Consider the following 14,118-nt stretch of genomic DNA (forward strand, 5'->3'; position numbering starts at 1 on the left):
ATTATTTTCATCAATCAAGCTAACTAACTATTCAATCATTCAATTGGAGCCCATTTCTTGTAATATCTTGACCCAACCCCCTTTTCGAGTTTGGACCAACAAAATAGTCAGACGACACTTCACACTGCGGGACTGACACCTAACAGCGTGGGGGGGAGAAAGTAGCCGTGGTGAATTAGTCAGGCGGCGAGAAAGGAAAAATGTGGAAATGATGATGACAGGTGGAGCAGAACACGGCTGGGCGTGTTGCGCCGTCTAATCGCGACAGGAAGTGCTTAGACTTGGCCGACGGTCTCATTTTAACACGTCAGGCTGCGTGTTAACACAATAGGGAGCAGAAGTGTGAGGTGTTTTCATATGAATGGGCAAAAAACGGGAGTGACAGAAACCATTTGCATTACTTTTTGTTTTTTTTGTTTTTTCCATTTTCGTTTGTGAATCAATACAGAAAACCCTGCTGATATGTAATTGATTTTTCGACAATTTATTAGCCGAAAAAGTCACCTTTTCGTGAGATCCAAATCATAGCATTTTTGTCACAGAAAAATGGTCGATAAAAACCTTGGTTCCTCCATTAATATGAATTGAAACATAAAACTAGAAAACAAATAATTGCCATCCTGCCTTTTGATCACATGCGAAGAGTGCATGCTAGCATGAGAAGCTAACGCTACGTCTTCTTCACTCGCAAACAGAACTCAAAAAGTTGATCAGCACTCACTCCAGCTGAGAATCCACATTTTTCCACATCTGAGAGCTACTTCTTGGCAACTGATTAGTGCGAAGGGCGGCCATTTTGATACACACTGCTCAAATTATATTCCATCATATTAGGGCTAGGGGACACCAATCGGCTAACTCCGCTAAGTCGACCACAAACGTTGGTGGACACGAAAATTCCTGTCGATGGAATAATCGATAAAATAAGATTTTTTTGTGACAGCCTTAGTTTATGTGAAGACTTTGATCAGTTATACAACATTCTTAGAAAATCACAATTAATGCCCCATCATTAGTGATCTATTTTTCAAACAGGCTCTCGGGCTACCCATGCTGTTGACCTCTGCTCTACTGTATTACTTTTTTCAAGTGACAAGTGTATGCTAGCTCAAGAAGCTAATGTAGCAATCGACATAAAAGGTTGGACTCAAACAAACGGAACCAGACGCAAAACAATCCAAATTAAAGTCAGTTTGCCAAAAAAGCTAAATGTGTGCACTCGGACAACTCTTCGAACGCGACGGGCTAGACGTCGACAGCTGAACTGCCGCAACGCAGCCAACAATAACGTCCCGGATTAATCAACTTTAATGGTCCGGCATCATCGCAGATAATTACTCAACTAAAGTCTGCGAGAAACAGATGTTGGCTTTTATTTCCGTATGGCGTGAGGCAGTAAACCATCTATCAAAAAAAAGAAAGAAAAGGAGGCTCATTTGTAGAGGAAGGGAGGGTGCGTGAAAGTAAAGGTGGAGATTCTTTTCTTGGCCCCGGTGTAGCCTTACCACCCATTTCCTGTGCACACAAATGCCATTTTGAAAGCTATTATTCAAGACATGGTGAGTGAAGGGCCTTTCTCCCCCACATTGGTGAAACACACACGCAAACGTGGAGGCCATCTTGTTCATCCAACATCCTGTCAACATGCACACAAACAAGTAATGTTCCAAACCAAACTTCTGTGCTCAAAGGCCACATTGGATTTTCCAACCCAAACACGTGGGTATTTGTAGATGAGCTATATTAAAAACAAACGTTATTACGTGGATGTAAAATATGGCAAATTGTGCCGTGTAATTAACTGGAGTGGCCCGGATTGGATCGTGTGATCAAAAATCATGGTTGAGCACGTGATTTTCAGCTGATGGCTGAAAAACTAATTGAACTAATATTTTTTATTCTATTGTTTACAATAAGAAAATAAAAAAAAATCACAAGCATTTTTTAAAGGTATTGAAAGTTATTGTTCAAGACACAGTAAGTGAAGGGCTTTTTCCCTCCACATAAAAAAAAAAGGTTAGCAAATGTTAACAGTTTTTATGAGTAAAATTACATTATCATCAAAAGTCTCTAATATGTTTTTAATTATTTTTAATTAATAAATTAACCAATCATTCACCCTTTAATAACTAAATATACATATTAGTAAAAAAAATATTCATGCATTCATTATTTATTTATAAATGATAAAGGGATAAATGAGGATTTTTTTTACATAAAATAATAACTAGCAGTAAAATAGCAGGTTTTTTTACTTCAAATAATTGATTTTTTTATAATTAAATACATTTAAAGTAATACAATAAGAAATATGTGCGTAACCATGTGCATATTTTTATTTGATCATCATACTTTAGTAAAATAGATATATTTAATTTATTTTATTGGCTAACTTAATTAAAATTAATTATTAATAATATAATTGTATTATTATAATTTTTAAATAAACAATTGTGAGGTTTAACGTGCACTTTGTAACTCTTTTTTGTTAGGACATCGTCTCGGTATGACCTTGCCGATCCGTCCATTTAAAAATTAAATGTGGCCCTTGAGGGAAAAAAAAAAAGTTTACCCACCATCTAAACCAAAACTATCTAAAAACGGTTGAAATAAAATACGTTTTTGTGCACTGGCCTTCCGAGTGCGTGCAAAGAGCCACCTTGGCCTGCACTCACCATGCTTTTATTTTTGCCGCCGCTAACGGAAAATCCGCCGGAGCGGCTCTCTTCTTTCACCGCAAACCTAAAAAGCATCCTGTGCCAGAATGTGGTGATGAGATCTGGACAGGAAGCGTGGGAGAACGTTCACAAGCAAACACACTTCACATAATCAATGAAGGATGCAAAAAAAAAATAATTCTGGGACGAAGAGTTATCCGTGTTTGTCTGTTGTTACGCCAGCGTTGTGAAGCGCAGCTAACCGCGCAAGTTCAAGCAGAGTGCAACTGGACCTGCAGAGCTCGTCTTTAGACTTAATTACAAACTACAATAGAGACGTCCAAAGAGAGAGAGCGAGAGAGCGCGTGAGAGAGAGAGACTCGGTTTCTACTTTCCACCACACTCAAGTAGGCTACAGTGGGACTTTGGTTTTCCTCATATTTGTATCAGTTTTCAACGTTTTTTTTCCAATCTGAATTTTGAACCCGATTTTTGTACATCCGTTTGGTTTTAAATGGTTCAAGTTGGCAAGGCACGTTTTTATTAACAAGGCAATAACCCTTCCTATCTGCTCGTTAACACTCGGGAAACGTCGGCATAACACATTCTGTCAAATGTCTGAACTTTCAAAATAAAAGCACATAGTATAAAAAACAGTTTCACAGTACTTGGACCAAAGAGTGGCTTATTAAACCCAATAATACTCATTAAACAAGCACAAAACTGCTCGTTCTTTTATTTTGAAGGCCTGAATTTTGACAGGATGTCACACCAATGTTGCCCCAACTTGTGCAAGTGTTGCCAAGCAGACCAGGAGCCTTTTTGTTACCTTGAGTTGTTAATTAAGGCTCACATTGTGTGGTACGTCTTGCCCTATATTGAACCCTAAGTTTACACAATACAACATAAAAGTTCCAAATAATAGTAAAAGTGAGGTAAAATGTTGATTTATCCACTTGATTATTCATGTATGTAATGCTATCCGGCCGCTAATCCTAACTAGCTAATCAATCCGTCACTGACCGACAGCTGTTTTTCTGGCGATGATGGAAACTTTGAAAAACTGATGGAGTAAGCAGCAACGGAATTGCCTGGATTCCACTTTTACAGATTACCTGGTACTTTATTTATATAGCGCTTTTTCCTTTATGAGAAGCGTATAAGACTTTTACCATTTGGTCAAAAGTGCCAAAAAAAGATGCTAGCACGACAAGCTAACGTAGCAGGCTCTATCTGAGAATCCACTACTAATGAAAATGAAGCCTTACAAACTTTAACCCAGCGATATTTCACTACCTTTTGATCTCAAGTGACAACAACTAATGTCAGGTTAAACACTACAAGATAAACACCTTTAACACTGTTACTGTTTACTAACAAGTAACAAGCAGATGCTAGCGCAAGAAGCTAACATGCCGGTACTTTTCTGCGTCGTTACTCTGCGCTCCTTTTTGTCAAATGGCGCAAACAGCTGATTCAGATTAAACTCCTTTATTTACAGAAAGATGGCAAGTTTTTGATCACATGTGACAAGCAAATGGCGGCTAGCGTGATATGCTAACATAGCAGTCTGACGTTTTTATTCCATGATCCTTGCCATCAAACGGCACAAACAGATGGACTCAAATGCATCGTACTAAACCTGTCACAACAAAACTGTCATTTGTCTACAAAAATCTGCTCAAATAGCAACAAAGAAAGCAACATTTGCGTCTCTGATCTTCAGCTAACATGCTAGGCTCATTAACTTGAAAGTAACGTATCACAGATTTTTCGGCACTGTCTGTAATTATTCTAATAAGGACAATCACAACTTGTGCGTCACAGCGGGAAAAAACGGACGCCAGCCAGAGATGATAAATGCAGGAATGCAGCACAGTAAAACAGAAGAAGACGTTTCATGACAGACGGAACGCATGCAGCGAGGGGTTCGGAGGTCAGGCGGAATATTCTGGACTTGGAGGACAGCTGCGGAATGACGAACTGGGATGCGTATGCATTGGATCAAGCGGCGCTAAATCGGAATTGGCTGCTAAGACCTGAAGATTCATGCAATATCCATGGGGAAAATCAAGGACCCAACAAATAATGCTCGCATTCTGGCAAAATTAATGAATCCAAAGTCAAATGTATTAACATCCATCGATCCATTTTCCGAACCGCTTATTTACAATTTAGCAAAGCAAAACAATTTGTAAAAAAAAAAAAAAAAAGTAAAAATAAAAAACATCTCAAAAATATCAACTGAAGGTTAAAATTATTATTTTTTAAATAATAATGCTGGACAAAAAACACTGGAATATTATACAACAATGATGCTAAATTATTTGGGAAAAATACCCCCCCAAAAAAATATTATATATATATATATATTTTTATGTTTTTTTGTTTTAATCTAAACATATCGGACAAAAATCCTAAAATGAAATGGATGAAAAATACAGACAACAAAAATATTTGATTAAGATAATGGAAAAAATACGATATTATTAGAAAATATGAAGACATTAGATGAAAAAATGTAAAAAAATTGAAAATCAAAAATATTATGCAAACTAAAAGCAAAAAATAAGTTCGTTTTTTTTATACAAAAATATAGCGTTTGACAGACCAAAAAAAAAAAAGCACAAAAATATTAGACAAGAAAAATTATAAAAATGGTAAAAATTAATACACAAATACAATGTTAAAAAATACTATTAGCCAAATCAGCCAAAAACCACACAAATATCAGATGAAAACTACAAAAACGTTAGTCAAACAAAACGATAATGACAATTTGAAAAGGTAATATGAACCATCTGAAACATTATCATAGTTTGTGTGTGGGTGTGCGTGCATGCGTGTGTGTGTGCGTGTTCGTCTGCGTGCACCTACATTTGTGAGCGTGGAACGCGCACACTACTAAAATAGTGACAGACATATGCAGCTGATCTACACACACGCGCACACTCGTGTTGCCAGGCCCCATCGCACACAAATACGCACGCACGCACGCATACGCACACGTACATACACGCCAATAACACTAACATTCCAATATGTGAACCTGCAAATCTTTGCATTTAAACTTGGAAACAGGCCTTCCAGTTTAATCTAAAAGCGCCACCATAGTACAGTTACTCATTCATTCATTTGCTTGAATAGCAATGATGACTGTTAAGAATTCAAGCGGCCAATATGATCAATATAGAAATTAAATACTCAAAATATCAAGTATTCTGCCGAAATGTGACATACCTGAGCTGCAGTGCTGCTCCCTAAGTCAAATTCACAGACTCGCAACCACACACACACACAAAACACAAAACACACATTGAGAGTGACACATGCCCGGACTGACTGCATGGGTGAGGAGGGCGGGCAAGGGAGACCCCCCCCCCCCCCCACACACACACACACCCCACCCCCGCCTTATCCCCATCCGCCTCACCCCGAGTCGCCAAATTCCACACGGGATGAAAGAAGGGTTGCCGGAAAAGATTTGTACAATATCAAAGAGAATAAATCCAATTTTGGATAATGTTCTGGGAAAAATATGCATCAAAAATCAAAGTCAGAGTTCAAGCCATCACCACAAGCTGGCAAATCGCATGAGAGTTTCAATTTGTTAACTCCACTTTCTTCTTTTGCTTCTCTTTGGACAAACCTTTAGGTACACTTGCATAAATTAATAAGGGCAGATATATAAAACAATCTCTAAAACAAAATTAAAATTATTTATAATACAAAAGTCCTGGGAGAAAAAAATACCAAAATAATAATAATTTATAAAAAGCTAGGAAAAATTATTAAAAATACTGTAGAACAAATATATAAAAATATGAAAATGGTAGGAAAAATGTATTAATAATTTAGTGAGTGACAAAAGAGTTATTAAAAATAACATCTAAAATAAAATATAAATACTTTTAGAAATACAAAATAAATTGCAAAAATACCAAAAATATTGAGAAGAACCGATGGGGGGGGGGGGGGGGACGGGGTTATTATAAAAATAAAAAAATTAAAATAAAAAAATTAAAAATATACAATTGGTAGAAAATTTATTTTTGAAAACATTTAAATTATTTTTAATATAAAATATTGGAAGAATAGAAAAACAGAAAATAACAGAATTTTTTTTTTTACAAAAATACCATCATATAATAAAAACATACAAATATTAGAAACAAATAGAAAATTAAAAAACTAATAATGTAGCAAAAACAGCCAATACAATAAAAAGCAATATCTAAAATTAAATTAAAAATATTTTTCAAGAACAACAAAAATATATTTTAAAAATAATGTACAATATTTGACAAATAAAAAATACGGTATGTATAACTACATACATTAAAATCCATCCATCCCCTTTCTTGTGCTTATCAGGTCTTACAAATATTTTGAAAATATTGTATATACATAAATATACAAATACACAAATATAAATAGTTCTCATTGTCAACCATCTTCTGAGGTTAGTGATGACCATCGAACAGGAAATGCCATTAATTGCAACACAGCGGAATCTGGCTGCGTACGAGCAATACAACTGACCACGAAACGTACAAGAGGACACGCCAGCGTCCGTCCTGCAAATGTGTCAAATCCCGCAGGCCACAAGGAGACAGTCCTCTTAAGGACGCCACCGAAATAGATCCCGGGATCAGGCCCCATCTAAAAAGACCACTTTGGCGGGGCGGCACCTGGCAAAAACTGGACAGATGGCTGCGGCCGTGCTGCTTCTCCACATCAACACGTTCGCATTCACACTCCTGCTCTGTGTGCGCACACACAAGACCATCGAGTGATCCTAAAAACCATCTAAAAGTGAACTCTCTTCAGTCAGCACATAGAAAATCGTTTTGGTGGTTTGTGTGCTGCTCTCTGGTTCTCTTTCTGTCTGTAGAGGATTACATCCATTCACACACAAGTGCGGCGACTTCTATTTCGCTCAGGGGAGACCCCCCACAGCGGGATTATTTGTGGAACTTGTTACTAGGAGGGGCCACACTCACAGCCGTGTATCTGTGGAGTAGTTTGAGGTGCTAAAAATAAGACTCGGGGGGTTCCCGGAGTGCAGTCGAATTGTCTGGATGAGTTTTCTTTCTTTTGGGATTTTCGTAGGCGTGCGCAGTTAGGAATTTGCATTTGCGCCGTTGTGGGAGTGAACACAGCCAGGTGGTTTTCCGGCCAATCGAAGCGGCTCGTCTCATTTCCCATTCCCTTTAAATTATATATATATATATATATATATATATATATATATATATATATATATATATATATATATATGTATATATATGAACTACAAGAAAACAATCGATCGTCTTGACACTGAGCGCCTGCAAGCTAAACAGACCGCGGGGGAATCGATTTGTGGTCGCGCCAATGCTGGGAGTTCTTTACAGAGGATCGTTTGGAGAACTCGCCAACTTGTTTATAAACATCTCAGGTTGCGTTTTCCAGATTCCCAGGCGGTCGCTATACATTCATGCTTGGATCCAACTACAAGCGGAGGAATTCTTGTGTCAGCGGGATGACACTGTTGATGTGTCCACTGGCTACGTACTAGTGCTCTGACCAAAACTGGTCTCAAGAACACATTTTGTGGGTCTTGGTTTTTTACCTTGTAGTCAACCCCAAAAGTCTTGGTCTCGATCTTGGACTCTGGATTTTTTTGTTGACCAGCAGTGATCTGCTATTCTTCAATTTAGGAGACGTGCTAGCTAACATGTTATATTTTGGTTGTATTTTGAGCTAAATCCACAACACTGGCAATTATTTTTCATTTTTAAATACGATATTTTTGGGATAAGTCGCACCAGTCATGAAGAAGAAGAAGAATATCTGAGTTGCTCCAGAGCAGGGGTGCTCAAGTTCGATACTCGAGAGCCCCTACCCTGTTTTCCTTGTTTCCCTCCTGCAGCACAGCTGAATCTAATGATCGGCTAATCTGCAAGCTTTGCAGAAGCCTGATAACGATCCTGATCATGAATCAGGTGTGTTAGTGGAGAGAAACATGGAAAACAGGCTGGATAGTGGCTCTTGAGGACCAAACTTGAGCACCCCTGCTCCAGAGTATGTCACATGTTTTGGGGAAATGTATTCTACAAAAACCGAGAACAGTGGAGCTCGGACTGGCACCCAAAATAACCGTTCCCTAATCATGTTGACGGGAGAGAACAAGTTCTGGTTGGATTCAAAACTTCCGCTTCTAAATATAGAAAATATTTCCTTTTTAGCTTAAAATGGCTTACATTAGAAAAATCCCGCGTCGCATTGTGGCCAAAGGTAGAATCCTGGTCGGTTATTTCGTCTTTTGGTGCTTAAATCGTAAATCCTTGTGGCCAGTGCCGCATGCTACATAAATGTCTTCTTCTACTTTTGTTTGCCACAAGCTAAAGAAAGTGGCAGGAAATAGTAATGCACCAAAATACTAGAAAAGTTCACATTTATATTTTCCGTTTCTTTCTTTGCAAGACTTTTTCAATAAAATTTGATTTATTTCCAAAGTCGCCTGTTAACTGCCTAATTTATACCCTAGTGACCCAAAATAAAAACAATCTGTAAAAACACAATTAAAAAAAGAATGCATTTTACAGATTTCACAAAATGTGCTTTTTCCATTTGAACACTTGATTTTTTTTTTTTATTATGAAGAAAATTGCTTCAAAATGTGTGTTGAGCATTCGAGGTTGCATTGTATTACAATAGCCGCTAAGCTTGGCCTTGGCGGAGGTCGTTCTTAATGCGGCTCTGGACTGCCAATGTGGAGCGTTCACACACATCTTCATCTGCTCATAAAACATGCACAGACCCAGCATTTTTTTTTTTTTTTTTTTTTTTTTTTTTTTTTACGGCTGTATAAAAGATGTCGAGACACAAAAGGCAAAGTGGCAACGCGGCTCCACATCAAACGCCGTCCTCCCGGCAGCCGGCACCCAGGAAAAAAAAAAAAAAATCAAACAAGTCATCAAAGGGCGCATTACTGTAAGCTGAATGGACGTAAAGTCACGCAACAGGTGAGTGCGAGCAGATGTGGAGTGAAGCCGAGTTCAACGGCACAAAAGCGAAGACGTCACGTTGGCCAAGTTCGCCGCTTCAACTGTCAACTGTCATGTGGCTTCCATTCTTCTTGTAACCAGCAAGTGGCTGCTTGACGCTTCATAGGCCCAGACTTGCTTTTCGTGCTGCTTTGTCATCGCGCGGTCACAATTAGCGCTCAAAGTCTCCTTTCAAGTTTACGACGTTTAAGCCTCAAAGCGTTTCGTGTCACTCTCATGTCCGCCATCCGTTTGCTGGGCGTGAGCTATGTCTTTTTGGTTCGGGGGTTGCAATTTGTCAGCATCTGCGACAGCCACAGCGAGACGCCGTTAACGTTGGAGATTCATTCGATCGCTGTCAAAGTTCAAATGCAGTTAACTTTGGAGCTTTAACGCTTTAAAGTCAACCTTAAACATTTCGTGACAATTATATGTTATATGTGACCTCGCTAGTCTAAATATGACATTCTGATTAATATTACATTTTGTGAAATTTGAGTTATGAAGCAAAAATCCAGCCATTTTTCTCCTTCTCAGGGCGGCGGCCATTTTGCCATTTCCTGTTGACTGAAGATGACGTCGATGTTGCTCAGGGCTCAGGCAACAACCAATCACAGCGCACCTGTTTTCTGAAGCTGTGCTGTGATTGGTTGTATATTTAAACACCAACATTTTTAACCGAACCGTATACTAGCTTAATGCTAACATATAATTCAAAATGGCTAACAGAAATTAGCATGGATCAGTGGCGTCAAACTAATTTTGCGATTCACCTCGTCAGGCTGTTATGACTGTGAAAATTATATAGCTACAGTGAATACAAAAGAGAGAAGCAGGAGAAGTCTCGCCTCGTTGGGCGAAACTTCGCACCCCGTCTCCAGGCGACCTCGGGGGAGACGCGACTCGAGTCTATAGGACGGAACGGATTCCACCGTCACGACTGCTGTTAACATGTCGGCGCGAAATAGCGATGGGCGAGCATCCGAGTTTTTGTTTTTTACTGCCGCTATCTTTACGCACATCAGTTATCGCGGTGGTGAGACGTAAACAATACGTCAAAGTGACAGGCTCGCATCCACTCGCTAAATATTGGCGGATTCTATATTTGACAAAAAGTCGTGCGATTACATCTTTCCACGATCGTGCAATGAATAGATAAAGCCTTGTTTTGTTTTGTTTTGAATAATCGGCCAATTAATCCGTTCTCGTCCTATAAGAATCCGTATTGGTCTGGCCCTGGCATGAACTGTCTTCCAATTGGGAGTGCGAGCGAAGCATGGAAGCACTCACTCACTACTTGGACGTCAAAAGCCAAATGACATCAGGGCTTGCTCTGATTTCCTTTTTTTTTAAGAGGCAAATTCTTTGTGTTTCCTCCTGTAGACATGAGAAGGAGTTCAAGTGAAGACGTTTTTTGGGGGGGGGGGGGGGTCGTTAAACGAGTCAGCATTACAAAGGGGCTGCGTCATGAGTCAGCAGCCGGTCACCTGCTATGACTTCATTCCTCCGTTCCACTTCTCACTGCTTGAGGCCATCTGCTCGTCACAACACATGGCTCTCGTCTGTGTGGAAGCAAATGCGCGGATGAAGAAAAAAAACAAAAAAAAAACAGTCATCCATACACTCCGAGTGAATAAATGCTTTTTTTCTAATTTAATTAAAGCCGCTGATGCGTAGAATCCATTCGGGATCTAACGCCGGTGGCATTTCGCGGAAGCGTCTCTTCCAAAAGGTCATCCTCGCTTCAATGGGAGTCAATGGACGGCGAGGCGGAGATGACAAGTTGACAACGTACCCCGTCACCCCCTCGCCGCCCCTCCCATGTTGTGTTTGCGTTGCGTTTAGCGTAATGGCACGGAAGAGCATCAGACTGAAGGAAAAATAGCAACCTGAGTGCACTATAATTGAGCAAACTGGATTTTCTGTCTGCTCGGCAAAATATGCTAAATCAGTCAGCAAACAACCGCAGAGTAGACCACACACAGAGTAGAGGTTGAACAGATAGTCGACTTTTGCCAATTAATCGTAAAAATCTGTCACTTCAGTCTGCTTCATTGATTTAAAAGTCCTCTATTTCTGAATACGTAGTTTTGACATATTTTTTTACTATCAGTGTACTGTAGTGCAAACATGCTGTTGTATTGTTGTGCTTTTATTTTGAAGGTCTGACTTTACAGGAAGTTTACACTGATGATGGCCGAGTGTTGCCGAGCAGAGTTGTTGTTTGCCTGTGGTTGTGAATTAAATACCATTTTAATGAATGAGGACAGGCTTCCCCGTTTGGCCAAGTGAATTACAAAAATGGAATTACAAAAACACACATCTTGCATTGCACAATGAATGGGAAAAAAAAATCTGCAGAGATGAAAATTCCCCATATGAACAGCAATGGACATGTCCTTACACAATAGGATGTATGCCTCACGCTGGCTGACTTCATATTCTGACTAATGACCGCTTCGACTTTTGTTAGGTTTGCGGTTGTGGGGGCTATTTCTTGTGAACAACCACTGTGCATGCTGCTTTGCTCTATGGCGGTTGGTTGTTCCCCCTTCCAAGAAAATACAGCAAATTACCATTGAGCTTATCCAGGTCTGCTAGATATTATTTTGACTGTAACAAAGGGAGACAAACTGTGGCTGACCAAATGAAGGCCACGCCCAGGAGCCTCTTTCAGTGACTTTTTCAAAGCTGCCATCCACTCCTTCCTTTTGGATGTAACAGAAACGGCACTCGCTCACGCCACAACATAATAACTATCATTTGCTGAATACTACTAATTGAAGTAAGATCTCACTCCGCTGCCAATATAAAATATATTATTAGTGTGTGCTTTTATAGAAGAAAAGTGAGACAAAAGCACTCTGAAGATGTCGTTCGTTCGAGGAAATTGCTGCACACGCTAGCAGACGGACACATTATAGTTTGCTGCCCTCTAGCGGTCATAATGCGGACGTGCACTCCAATAGATTGACATGAGCTCCTCCTTTCCATAGACAGACAGACAGATAGATAGATAGATAGATAGATAGATAGATAGATAGATAGATAGATAGATAGATAGATAGATAGATAGATAGATAGATAGATAGATAGATAGATAGATAGATAGATAGATAGATAGATAGATAGATAGATAGATAGATAGATAGATAGATAGATAGATAGATAGATAGATAGATAGATAGATAGATAGATAGATAGATAGATAAATAGATAGATAGATAGATAGGAGCAAACTTATTTTAGATGATGTCACATAAGATTTAGGTTTGAAATAAAACATCTTGGGAGGAGCTGGAGCAGCTACTATGACAGTTTTATATCCATAGATATCAGTTGGACATATGATGTGGTATACTTTGGATCATGAAATGTACCTTTCCATATATAGATGGATATCGGACATACTGTATGATGTGATATGCTTTGAGTCACAAGCTGTTCTTTTGCAGATAGAGAGATAGCTGATGGACATCATGATGTGGTATGCATTGGATCATGAGTTGTTTTTTTCTTCTCACTTTAAGGAAAAATGAGTTAAAACTAAAAAAAAACTATTTTCAAGTTTTGGGATCTGATCTAGATGTAAATAACTAGAATTAAAAGGTAAAATAGTGATCACAATTGCTTGTTTTTCACCCGGGGTCATCCCTGGTTTTCATGTTGGTCACACTTCTGACAAGTATAAATATCTTCACAAGGCAAAACACACATCTGTGTGTGTGTTGGGGTGGGCTGACATGTCTGGAAACAAGAGTGCAGTCTATTTTTAGCGTGCTGTGAATAACTGGGGTGGGGGGGTGTGTGTGTGTTTGACGAGTCGTTGGTTCATACGTCTGTATGCGAGTGTGAGTGTCCTCAAAAATGGAACCAAATCCAAAACATAAATTACACGTGTGCATTTCTTAACTGGATCCGGTACCAACGATACTGTACCGTTGATAGAAATAGCGAGCGAGCGAGCGAGCGAGCGAGCGAGCGAGCGAGTCCGTGGACACGAACACTTTCTGGCTCGGCCTTATCGCTGTTGGACGGCGCAACGTTTAGTCTGGACTGTATCACTGATACCGGCATGCTCGCTTGGCGGGCGGGCCGAAAAACGTCTGCGAGCACATTCTCATGTCACTGAATTGTGATTGAAGTCCAGTAAAAAAAGAGTTACACCTGAAAAATCGAATAGTTTAAATAAATAAGTCAGAAAAGCATTGATTTTACGTGATTCACATTTAAGTGTTACAGTACTTGTTTTTTTGCCAAATAGTGAACCCACATTCAACTGCTTGCAATGAAACCACAGTAAACTGCTCTGTGTTGCTTCTTTTCAAATAATGAACTCAAATGCTTAAAAAATAGTGACCCGGCAGTTGAGTGTACAATTTTGCTTTCTGCCAAATAATGAACCTGCATTTAACTGCATTGCTCTGCTT

At 39.2% G+C, this 14,118-nt stretch overlaps 1 protein-coding gene across 1 annotated transcript in view; it reads right to left on the minus strand.

Annotated features, from left to right (window-relative positions):
* palld (palladin, cytoskeletal associated protein) overlaps nucleotides 1–14,118 on the minus strand; it is a 43,337-nt gene that overhangs the window by 25,240 nt on the left and 3,979 nt on the right. The gene's annotated exons all lie outside the window — the stretch shown is intronic.

The sequence above is a fragment of the Leptonotus elevatus genome, chromosome 11 (assembly GCF_054856555.1).
Source record: "Leptonotus elevatus isolate MCC_2025b chromosome 11, RoL_Lele_1.0, whole genome shotgun sequence".
NCBI lineage: Eukaryota > Metazoa > Chordata > Actinopteri > Syngnathiformes > Syngnathidae > Leptonotus > Leptonotus elevatus.